We start from the raw sequence: 12,238 nt of genomic DNA, 5'->3' as shown, positions 1-12,238 counted from the left end.
CTTGGTAGATAAGAAGGCTGTCAAAAGTCGAAAGAAGTATATTTGATATACATGATGTTGATGTGTACTTTACTAGTACTCCTAGTAGCATGAGGGTATTGGATACCGGTTCAGTTGCTAAGTGATTAGTAACACGAAATGAAAGCTAAGGCATAAACAGAGACTAGCTAAAGGCGAGGTGACGCTACGTGTTGGAAGTGTTTCCAAGGTTGATATGATCAAACATCGCACGCTCCCTCTACCATCGGGATTGGTGTTAAACCTAAATAATTGTTATTTGGTGCTTGCGTTAAGCATGAACATGATTGGATCGTGTTTGTTGCAATACGATTATTCATTTAAAGAGAATAATGGTTACTCTATTTTCTTGAATAATCACCTTCAATGGTTTATTGAATCTCGATCGTAGTGTTACACATGTTCATGATATTGGTGCCAAAAGATACGAGGTAACGATGATAGTACCACTTACTTGTGGCACTGCCGCTTGAGTCATGTTGGTATAAATTGCATGAAGAGGCTCCATGCTGATGGATCTTTATACTCACTTGATTTTGAATCACTAGTGACATGCAAATCATACCACATGAGCAAGGCATTGTTTTCATTGAGATGAAACAAGATAGTATTTGTTGGAAGTGATACATTTTGATGTATGCAGTCCAATGGGTGCTGAGGCACGCAGTGGATATCATTATGTTCTTACTTCAATGACGATTTGAGTAGATACTAGAGTATTTGCTTAATGAATCACAAGTCTGAAATATTGAAAAGTTCAATTCTGTTTCGGAGTGAAGTTTGTCGTAACAAGAGGATAAACTGTCTACGATATGATCATAGAAATGAATATCTGAGTTACGAGTTTTGGTACGCAGTTAAGACAATGTGGAAATTGTTTCGCGGTTCATGCCACCTAGAACATCATAGTGTGATGATGTGTCTGAACGTCATAGCCACACACTATTTGGTATGGTGCATGCTATGATGTCTCTTATCGGATTACCACTATCGTTTATGGGTTAAGCATTAGAGACAACCGCATTCACTTTAAATAGGGCACCACGTATTTCCGTTGAGATGACACAGTACAGACTGAGGTTTAGAGAAATCTAAACTGTCGTTTCTTGAAAGTTTGGGGTTTCGACACTTATGTGAAAAAGTTTCAGTCTGATAAGCTCGAACCCAAAGCGGACAAATGCATCTTCATAGGATATCCAAAACAGTTGGGTACATCTCCTATCTCAGATCTGAAAGCAAAGTGTTTGTTTCTAGAAACGGATCCTTTCTCGAGGAAAGGTTTCTCTCGAAAGAATTGAGTGGGAGAGTGGTAGAACTTGATGAGGTTACTGAACCATCACTTCGACCAGTGTGTAGCAGGGCGCAGGAAGTTGTTCCTGTGGCGCCTACACCAATTGAAGTGAAAGCTGATGACGGTGATCATCGAGCATCGGATGAAGTTACTACAAGCCTCGTAGGTTGACAAGGTCGCGTACTACTACAGAGTGGTACGGTAACCCTGTCTTGGAGGTCATGTTGTTGAGCAACAATGAACCTACGAGTTATGGAGAAAGCAATGGTGGGCCCAGATTCCGACAAATGGCTGGAAGCCATGAAATCCGAGAGAGGATCCATGTATGAAAACAAAGTGTAGACTTTGTAAGAACTGCTTGATGGTCATAGGACTATTGAGTAAAGATGGATCTTTAAAAGGAAGACAGACGATGATAGTGATAAGTCACTATTAAGAAAAGTTCGACTTGTCGCAAAGATGTTTCCGACAAGATCAAACAGTTGACTATGATGAGACTTTCTCACTCGTAGCGATGCTAAAAGTCTGTTAGAATTATGTTACTAGTTGCTGCATTATTTATGAAATATTGCATGTAGGATGTCAAAACATTGTTTCCTCGACGGTTTCCTTGAGCAAACATTGTATGAGATACAACCATGAGGTTTTGTCGATCCTAAAGATACTAGAAAGTATGCAAGCTCCAGCGATCCTTAAATGGACTGGTGCAAGCATCTCGGAGTTGGAATATACACTTTGATGAGATGATCAAAGATTTTGGGTTTGTACAAGGTTTACGAGAAACTTGTATTTCCAAAGAAGTGAGTGGGAGCACTATAGAATTTCTGATAAGTATATGTGGTTGACATATTGTGGATCAGAAGTAATGTAGAATTTCTGTAAGGCATACAAGGTTGTTTGAAAGGAGTTTTTCAAAGGAATACCTGGATTGCACTACTTGAACGTTGAGCATCAAAGATCTATGGAGATAGATCGAAAGCGCTTAATAGAAGTTTCAACAAGATGCATGCATTGACAAGTTTTTGAAGGAGTTCAAAATAGATCAACAAAGAATGAGTTCTTGGTTGCATTGTAAGGTGTGAATTTGAGTAAGACTCAAAACCCGACCCCGGTATAATAAAGAGAATAGACGAAGGTCGTCTTCTATGCCTTGGCCGTAGAATCTGAAGTATGCCATGCTGGGTACCGCACTTGATGTGTGCCCTGACTCAAAGTCTGTTGAGAGGTACAGAGAGTGATCCATGATTGAATCACTAGCAGCGGTCAAAATTTATCCTTAGTAACTGATGGACTAAGGAATTTTTCTCGATTATGGAGGTGGTTAAAGAGTTCGTCGTAAAGGTTACGTCGATGCAAGCTTTGACACTAATCCGAATAACTATGAGTAGTGAAACGGATTCGTATAGTAGAGTAGATATTTGGAGTATTTCCAAATAGCGCATAGTAGCAGCATCTATAAGATGACATAAAGATTTGTAAAGAACACACGGATCTGAAAGTTTCAGAACCGTTAACTAAAACCTCTCTCACGAGCAAGACGTGATCAGACCCCATAACTATACGGGTGTTGGATTCGTTGGAATCACATGGTGATGTGAACTAGATTATTGACTCTAGTGCAAGTGGGAGACTGTTGGAAATATGCCCTAGAGGCAATAATAAATTAGTTATTATTACATTTCTTAGTTCATGATAATCGTTTATTATCCATGCTATAATTGTATTGATTGGAAACACAATACTTGTGTGGATACGTAGACAAAACACTGTCCCTAGTAAGCCTCTAGTTGACTAGCTCGTTGATCAAAGATGGTCAAGGTTTCCTGACCATAGGCAAGTGTTGTCATTTGATAAACGGGATCACATCATTAGGAGAATCATGTGATGGACTAGACCCAAACTAATAGACATAGCATGTTGATCGTGTCATTTTGTTGCTGCTGTTTTCTGCGTGTCAAGTATTTGTTCCTATGACCATGAGATCATATAACTCACTGACACCGGAGGAATGCTTTGTGTGTATCAAACGTTGCAACGTAACTGGGTGACTATAAAGATGCTCTACAGGTATCTCCGAAGGTGTTAGTTGAGTTAGTATGGATCGAGACTGGGATTTGTCACTCCGTGTGACGGAGAGGTATCTCGGGGCCCACTCAGTAATACAACATCACACACAAGCCTTGCAAGCAATGTGACTTAGTGTAAGTTGCGGGATCTTGTATTACGGAACGAGTAAAGAGACTTACCGGTAAACGAGATTGAAATAGGTATGCGGATACTGACGATCGAATCTCGGGCAAGTAACATACCGAAGGACAAAGGGAATGACATACGGGATTATATGAATCCTTGGCACTGAGGTTCAAACGATAAGATCTTCGTAGAATATGTGGGATCCAATATGGGCATCCAGGTCCCGCTATTGGATATTGACCGAGGAGTCACTCGGGTCATGTCTACATAGTTCTCGAACCCGCAGGGTCTGCAAACTTAAGGTTCGACGTTGTTTTATGCGTATTTGAGTTATATGGTTGGTTACCGAATGTTGTTCGGAGTCCAGGATGAGATCCAGGACGTCACGAGGAGCTCCGGAATGGTCCTTGTCACGCCCCAAGGGGTCTCATGGGCTATGGGAAGAGATAAACCAGCCCCTAGTGGGCTGGAATAAGTTCCCACTAAGGCCCATAAGGTTTGAGAAGGAAAAAACACAAGATGGAAAGAGTTTCCAAGTGGGAAGGTGGAATCCTACTCCAAGTAGGATTGGAGTAGGACTCCTCCACCTCCAATTTCGGCCAAACCTTGAGGGTTTGAGGCTGCCTCTTCCCTCCCCCTCCCTCCTATATATACTGAGGTATTAGGGCTGATTTGAGACAACTTTTGCCACGGCAGCCCGACCACATATCTCCATGGTTTCACCTCTAGATCGCGTTTCTACGGGGCTCGGGCGGAGCCCTGATGAGATAAGATCATCACCAACCTCCGGAGCGCCGTCACGCTACCGGAGAACTCTTCTACCTCTCCGTCTCTGTTGCTGGATCAAGAAGGCCGAGATCATCGTCGAGCTGTACGTGTGCTGAACGCGGAGGTGTCGTCCGTTCGGCACTAGATCGTGGGACTGATCGCGGGACGGTTCGCGGGGCGGATCGAGGGACGTGAGGACGTTCCACTACATCAACCGCGTTCACTAACGCTTCTGCTGTGCGGTCTACAAGGGTACGTAGATCGAACATCCCCTCTCGTAGATGGACATCACCATGATAGGTCTTCGTGCGCGTAGGAAATTTTTTGTTTCCCATGCGACGTTCCCCAACATCAAAAACATTTAAAATATGAGTATATTCATTATAGGAAGGAAAAGGTCCCATAAATCAAAGCCCCAGACATCAAATGGTTCAATAGCAAGTGAAGAATTCATAGGCATTTCCTGATGTTTACCAATGTTACCAACTCTTTGACATTCATCACATGAAAGGACATACTTATGAATATCTTTAAAAAGATTAAGCCAATAGAAACCACGTTGTAATACCTTGTGTGCAGTTCTTTCACCAGCGTTATGTCCTCCGTAGGCCTAGGAATGACACTTCCTTAGGATCTGTTCCTGTTCATGCTCGGGTATACAACATCTAATAACACCATCTACTCCTTCTTTATAAAGATGTGGGTTATCCCAAAAGGAATGTCATAAATCATACATGAATTTTTCATTTCGTTGATAGGTGAAGCTAGGCGGAATATATTTTGCAACAATGTAATTAGCATAATCCGCATACCAAGGAGTACTATGTGAAGTATTTATAACAACAAGTTGCTCATCAGGAAAATCATCATAAATAGGCAGTGGGTCATCAAGAACATTTTCCATCCTAGACAAGTTATCTACTATAGGGTTTTTGGATCCCTTCCTATCAACAATATGCAAGTCAAATTCTTGTAGTAACAACACGCACATGATAAGTCCAGGTTTAACATCTTTCTTTTTCGTATGGTATTTAATAGCAGCATGATCAGTGTGAATAGTTACTTTAGAATCAATGATGTCAGGTTTAAACTTATCACATGAAAACACAAGTGCTAAGAATTCTTTTTTATTAGTAGCACAATTTCTTTGGGCACTATCTAGGGTATTACTAGCATAATGAATAACATTCAATTTCTTGTCTACTCTTTGCCCTATAACAACACCAGCATCATAATCACTAGCATCAGACATGATTTCAAATGGTAAGTTACAATTAGGTGGTTGAACAATAGGTGCAAAAATTAAGGCTTTCTTAAGTATTTCAAAGGCTTCAACACAATCATCATCAAAAACAAAAAGAAATATCTTTTTGAAGAAGATTAGTTAATGGCCTAGAAATCTTTGAGAAATCTTTAATCAAATGCCTATAGAAACCAACATGACCAAAGAAACTTCTTATACCTTCGATATATTTGGGCATGGCATTTTCTCTATTGCATAAACTTTGGCCTTATCCACCTCCATATCTTGTTCATAAATTTTATGCCCAAGCACTATACCTTCATTCACCATAAAGTGTCACTTCTCCCAATTCAATACATGATTAGTTTCTTCACATCTCCACAAAACTCGATCAAGGTTTCTCAATCAATCATCAAAAGAAGATCCATGAACGGAAAAATCATCCATGAAAACCTCAACAATCTTTTCACAAAAGTTAGAGAATATAGCAGTCATACATCTTTGAAAGGTAGCAGGTGCATTGCATATACCAAAAGGCATACGCCTATAGGCACAAGTTCCAAAAGGGCAAGTAAAGTTAGTTTCCTCTTGGTCCTCTTTTGACACAGGTATTTGAGAGAATCTAGAATATCCATCAAGAAAAAAAAGTGTGTGTGCTTGGATATTTTTCAAACATTTGATCAATAAAAGGCAAGGGGTAATGATCTTTTCTAATAGCTTTATTTAGTTTCCTGAAATCAATTACCATCCTATAACCAGTTACTATTCTTTGCAGATGTCACAACCCTAGAATATAGCTTGTAGTTAGTTGCATCAGTAAGCATTTATGAATGCATTCATATCAGTTAAATTCAAATTTGGATGATCTACAAATGGGGATGACTAAACCCTAATACCAAACAACATCCAAATAGGTTCAACAAGAGAAAAATCCTAGCTACTCCATATTCAAAACAAAACCCTAGCAACTCTATATGCAAAACAATCAAAAGTGGTGGCAAATCAATGAACCAAAATGGTTTTCATAAAAGACCATCATTTTTAATAAATGTTGGAAAGAAAATATCAAGGGTGATATATATTTTAAAAATACTTTTGGCATTTTATTTTAAACTCAAAAGCCACTGAAATCAATTAATTAATTCATTTCAAATACTTCCTAGTTTTATAAAATGTTGAAAACTTCACATGGGGTTGGAAATATTCCAAATGACACCCCACAGTTGTTAGCTATCTTCTTTGAATTAGTTGGAGCCAAAACAAATAAAAACATATGCCAGGAAGAAAATAAAAACAGAAAAGGGAAAAGAGAGAGAGAAACTAACCTGTGCTCACCTGCTGGCCTAGCCCACCAAGGGGGTTTCCCCTGTCGTCTTCCTCCTCATGCCAGAAGGCACGACGCGCCCCTCGCCACCTCCTGCTTCGCGTGGAGCTCTCCCCTGCCTCCTCGCGCCAGCACGACATGCTCTACCTCTCCCTTATCTCCTCCCCTCTCTCCATTCCCCTCCTCTTCTCCCTGTTTCCTTCCTCCTCTCGCCGCTATTGCCGGTCTGCCCGAGCTCACCTCCAGCGCGTCTCCGGCCACCCCTCGCTTCCCTGTCGCGCTCCACACCTCCGCCTCGACGAGTTGCTTCTCTCCATCAACTCCTCCGAGCTCCCGAGCCCCCGCAGCGTCGCCATCATCGTCGTTTCTCCCTCCGGTCACCGGGTCCGCCGCCGTCGATTCGGCCTGCTCCGAGCCTCTCCTTCGGCGCCGATGCCACAAATGGAGCCGTCGTGAGCCCTCGAGCCTTTCCCCTCTCACCCCATGCTCTTCCGTGCCCCGTAGCCTCGATCCCCACCATGGCCGACTCCGGCCACCGCCCTAGGTCGTCGCCGGCCATGCTCCGGCCACCTCCTGGCCCGTGGCTTGGTCGGAACGGATGTTGCGCTTCATCAGCTATCCGTAGAGCCAAACCGCGCCCGATTTGGTGCCGTGTAGCATCGTTTAGGTCGTCTCCGGCGAGCCCTCCGCCGCGGCTATGGTCGCCGTCGACCACCCTCCGGTGGGCGCCGACGTGGCCACCTTAACCCGCCACTAATCAGGCCTTAGAGCCACTGCCAGAGGGCCCCACGCCTGGTCAAACCCCAATTAGGGGCTGGTCAGCGCGGGGTTAGCCTGTGGGTCACTGACCAGTGGGCCCCACTGGTCAGGGTTTGACCTGGACCGGCTGGTTGACCTGCTAACACAGGGATGACATCAGCCTCACGCAGTAATAGCTTTTCTGAATTAATTTAAATCCAGGAAATTGCTGAAACCTGTAAAAATCATAGAAATTAAAATATAACTCGGATGAAAATAATTTATATATGAAAAAGGATCAGAAAAATCCAAAGAATCTGATTATGGCATTTTGATGCTGGTTTGAGAAAGTTAACAACACCAAATAGGCAAAATGATGAATAGGGTAAATTTAATAAATAGTTTGGAGTTGGAATTTGATTCCTATTTGAGTTCCACTTCAATTACTATGTTCAAACATTGGTCAATGAAAATCAGTACCTCAAAATACTAACTCCATGCATGTTGGAACAATTTGTTATGAGCATCAGGTCGAATCAATTATAAGGGTACTTGGAAAAATACCGGCTTGATGTGATGTTTGAATCCTAACTCAAACCAACTTCAACTTAAGAAATGATAGCCACATTAGCCCTGCCACCTTTCATTTCATGTCTTGAGCTTGCATCATAGTGTTGCATTTCCGTGAAGTAATTGTTGTTCTTTCTTGTTTGCCGGTGTTATTCCCTCTCGGTAAACGATGTTTCCGACGATGTGATCGTTGACATTGATGAAGACTCATTATTATCTTCAGACGTGTTAGGCAAGAAAACCCCCTTGAGCATATTGATATAAACCCACTCTCTCGCTCCTGCTCTCTTTTACTGCATCAGGACAAACACGATTCAACTCTACATGTTATCGGTAGTTGAACTCATTACTCTACATGACCTCATTTTGTCACAGTAAATAGTTGAAACCACTTAGCATGAGTAGCAACTGCTTGAGCCTTGTTGTGCTTACTCATCCATGCTTGTTTACAATGCTTGCTATGCTTAGTGTCGTGTCGGGTCTGATCCTTCTGGATGATGAATCGGAATGGTTGTGTTCATGTCCTACAGTGTGAGAGTAAAGGTGTGAATCTGATTTGGTAAAGGTAGCAATGAGAGGCCATGTAGGAGTACATGGCGGGTTGTCTCATTGGGACCGTCCTCAAGAACTGAGTTCCGTGTGTGTTATCCAAGACAAGATACTACCACACATTGGGATACTTAATTGACCCTCTCGTCTTATTAATCGCCTAGATCTCTGTCCAGGAGTTGCAATTAGTTTCTCGTGTTTGTAGGAAAAGTGTTGGCGGCCGTGTTTAGCTCTGCCCGACGGGGTAGGCTTCACTACAGTAGATACACAGTGGCACGGTGTACCAAGTGGCACCCGGATGGTGGGCTTGGGAACCCTGCGCACATTGTTTGGGGCCGTAGAGGAAACCTCGGCCGGACTTCCTTGCGGGTTCAGTCTCAAATAGGCGATAAACCTGGACTAGGGTCTTTTGTGGTTAACTGTCGTGGCCGACACCCATGCCAGTGCTTCCGCTTGAAGGTTGCCTACATGCATGACGTGCACATGGTGATAAGTGGTGGGAGCGTGTGTGAAGAAGTATACCCCTGCAGGGTGATTTAATCTGTTCGAATAGCCGCGTCCTCGGATATGGACTACTTGGAAACCTTTCGTGGTACATAGACAATTTAAATGGATACTCGAAAACATGCAAGATAAGTGTGAGTGCTATGGAAGGCCTTCGCGTAGGGAGACGAGAGTGGATCCATAGTGGTGTATTGAATTGGTGAATATGTGGACTCGTGTGCGCTATCCCACCTCAAAGAAAGAACTTGTAGTCGTAGTACAGGTTAGCCAAGAGTCAAAGCTGGCTTGCTGCAATCAAACCCCACAATCCTTTCATTGAAACATGATGCACATGTAGATAGTTCTGATGTAAGACTTGCTGAGTACCTTTGTACTCACGGTTGCTTTATTTATGTTTTTGCAGAGAAGACTTAGACTCATTAAAAGTTTCTACGCGATGTGTTCGATGTTGACCGGAATAGTTTGGGAATCCCAGACAGAGGTCTGGCTCCTTTGGTAGGGTCGTAGTAGCTTTTCAGGCCCTTCCAGCCACTTTTAGTAGATGTCTGTACCCAGACATGATTTGCTTCCGCTTGTTGTTTGTATGACTTGAGTGTTGAGTCACGGGACCCCTGTTTGTAATAACACACTATGTTGATTCTTATGAGTCCTTAATAAAATCTTGAGTCATAGAGTTATGTTGTGATGCCATGTTGTATCTACACATATCGTGCATATTGTGTGTATGTTATGACATGCATTATATGTGTGGGATTCGACACCTAGTTGTGTGCCTTTAGTAGTACTCTTTATAGGGAAATGCCTCTTTGTGCTTCTATCGAGCCTTGGTAACTTGCTACTGCTCTAGACACATTGATTGACCGACGTGTATCCTTCTTTGCTGCTGTGTCTGTCCCCTCGGGGAAATGTCACGCGGTGTAATGGAGTCCTTGTAGCTTGCTACGACTCGTCTACACACGCTGTTGATCGACACCTGCCTTGCTGGGTTATGTATGCCTGTCCCTGTACGGATGTACCGCTTGGGTTTATAACTAGTCATGTCGACCCGGGTTCTTGTCGTTTGAACGCTAGCGACACATTCATATACGTGAGCCAAAAGACGCAAACGGTCCCAACCAAAGTAAGGTGGCGGCCGTGGAGTTTACCGTGCATGAGGCCGCAAAGTAATGTGATGTGTTACAGGCTGGGTTCTTATGACCTAGGATCAAGGTCCTGACAGCTTTGGTATCAGAGCTTGACTGCCTGTAGGATAACCAAGCCAAACTGGTCGATGTTGAGTCTAGCAACTCTTTAGTTATATAAGGGAATTGTTTGTGGAAGGGAACGTAAGGCTCTTTTTACTCCTTTCCTTGTGTCATTCTTATTCTGAGTCATCCTCTTCTTTATTCTACGGGGTTTAATTATTAGGCTTTCTCATCTATTCATTAGGATGTCGAGTTACTATGCTGAAGACTTATAGAAAAGTTGTTGTCTTCCTGGGTCAGTGTCTCCATAAGAATTCAATTGTTATGTTGTTAGTTTTCTTGCAGGTTGCCTCATATTTCATGCTCGTACAACCGTTATGCTGTCCGAGTTTTCCAAAGTTCCCAAATAATCTATTGCAATTGCAACTTCCTTCCTCTTATTTCCAATGTCTTTTGGCCAGACAAAGCACAATAATCACTGTGTTTAGGTACTCTATTACCTCGGCGTTTTGTTGAAGTATTAGGAAAACATGTTACTCCGAAAACTACCCAATAGTCTAGATGTGTGCTATGTCTTCCAGTGCGATAGTTCTGGCCATCATTTTCGGAAACATCTCGTGATGTTATTTAGTTTTTAGTTATTCTATTTCTGGGTCTTTGAATCCAAGGATCATTCTGCTCATCTCTGTTGATAGTGTTGCTAGTTCCTTTAGAATGATTAGTAACCTTGTTGTAGCTCCAAAGGTTCATGGTATATCATTTTTCCAACACCATGAATCATCTTTGGCAGAAGTTCTCCATGAACTAAAGATCATAACAAGACTGCTCGTGATGAGTTCTCTACTCCATATTGTGATTCTGCCTACTCCGTCTTCTGCATGGGTTATCTGGAAGAATTATGTTGAACTCGTTCGACAGTCTAATCCATGCATCCATAACTCAAGAAATCATGTGCTCTTGAGTTGGCCCTATCGAGTTGTATTTTGACCTTCATCATTGACAGGTTAGTCAAGAGTAGTTGTGCATTCTTGTTATCAATGTCTTTTATTCCTGTGGTCTGTCAAGTTGTTCTATTCTCGAATGACTGGGAGAAGCAAACTCGAGTACCACATCCATTTCTTGGATTGGGACAAAGTAGTTGTATTCCGCAGATCGAAATGCTAACCCAGCTTTTGTTATGTTCTATCTTGGAGTATTACCCTCTTGTTGTCAAGAATGTTGTGAGAATTGCACCATCTCTTAGGAACTCTTGATGTAGTGATACTTCTCGCTATCATTGTTCATCCCTCGGTTTTCGTGTTGGTTGTAACCGGAATATCGACAAGTGAACCATGATGTGTGAAATCAATACTCCTAGCAATGCCATTGTTTAGTAGTTAATGGACAATAAATTCACTCTTATGGTGATGATGATTGAATCGTCATCCTAAGATTGACCTTGCTACCTAGTCCATGTTTCATGGTGCACTTTTTGATCAATGAGTTAGGATTTTGCCAATCCCTCGCTCTATTGATCACATCATCTTGCCCTGAAAAGCGAGATTGTTCCCGAGCTTAATAATATATCGGTGGTTCGTGATTTTCCGAATATCTTCTCAGAAGTATTACCAGCTTGTTTCCTCACTATTATGATAGAGCTCGTGATCAAGTTGGTTTCTTTATAAGCCATCTTCTCCAAGAATCCGTGTTGGATACCCCGAGCTAGTTGGTTAAGCTAAACAACAACTTGGAGAGTTGGAAGATAAAAGCTTCGCCTAAACTTAGTTCATTTTAAAGGGATATCTTTCCTGTTGTGAGAGTCTTGAAGAAAGATGATATTGACATCGGTTGATTCGTGTGATCAATTGTTGCATATA

Source organism: Hordeum vulgare, chromosome 3H, assembly GCF_904849725.1.
Source record: "Hordeum vulgare subsp. vulgare chromosome 3H, MorexV3_pseudomolecules_assembly, whole genome shotgun sequence".
In the NCBI taxonomy this organism is placed as follows: Eukaryota; Viridiplantae; Streptophyta; class Magnoliopsida; order Poales; family Poaceae; genus Hordeum; species Hordeum vulgare.
The sequence above is the reverse complement of the archived record's forward strand: the minus strand, read 5'-3'. Positions refer to the sequence as shown.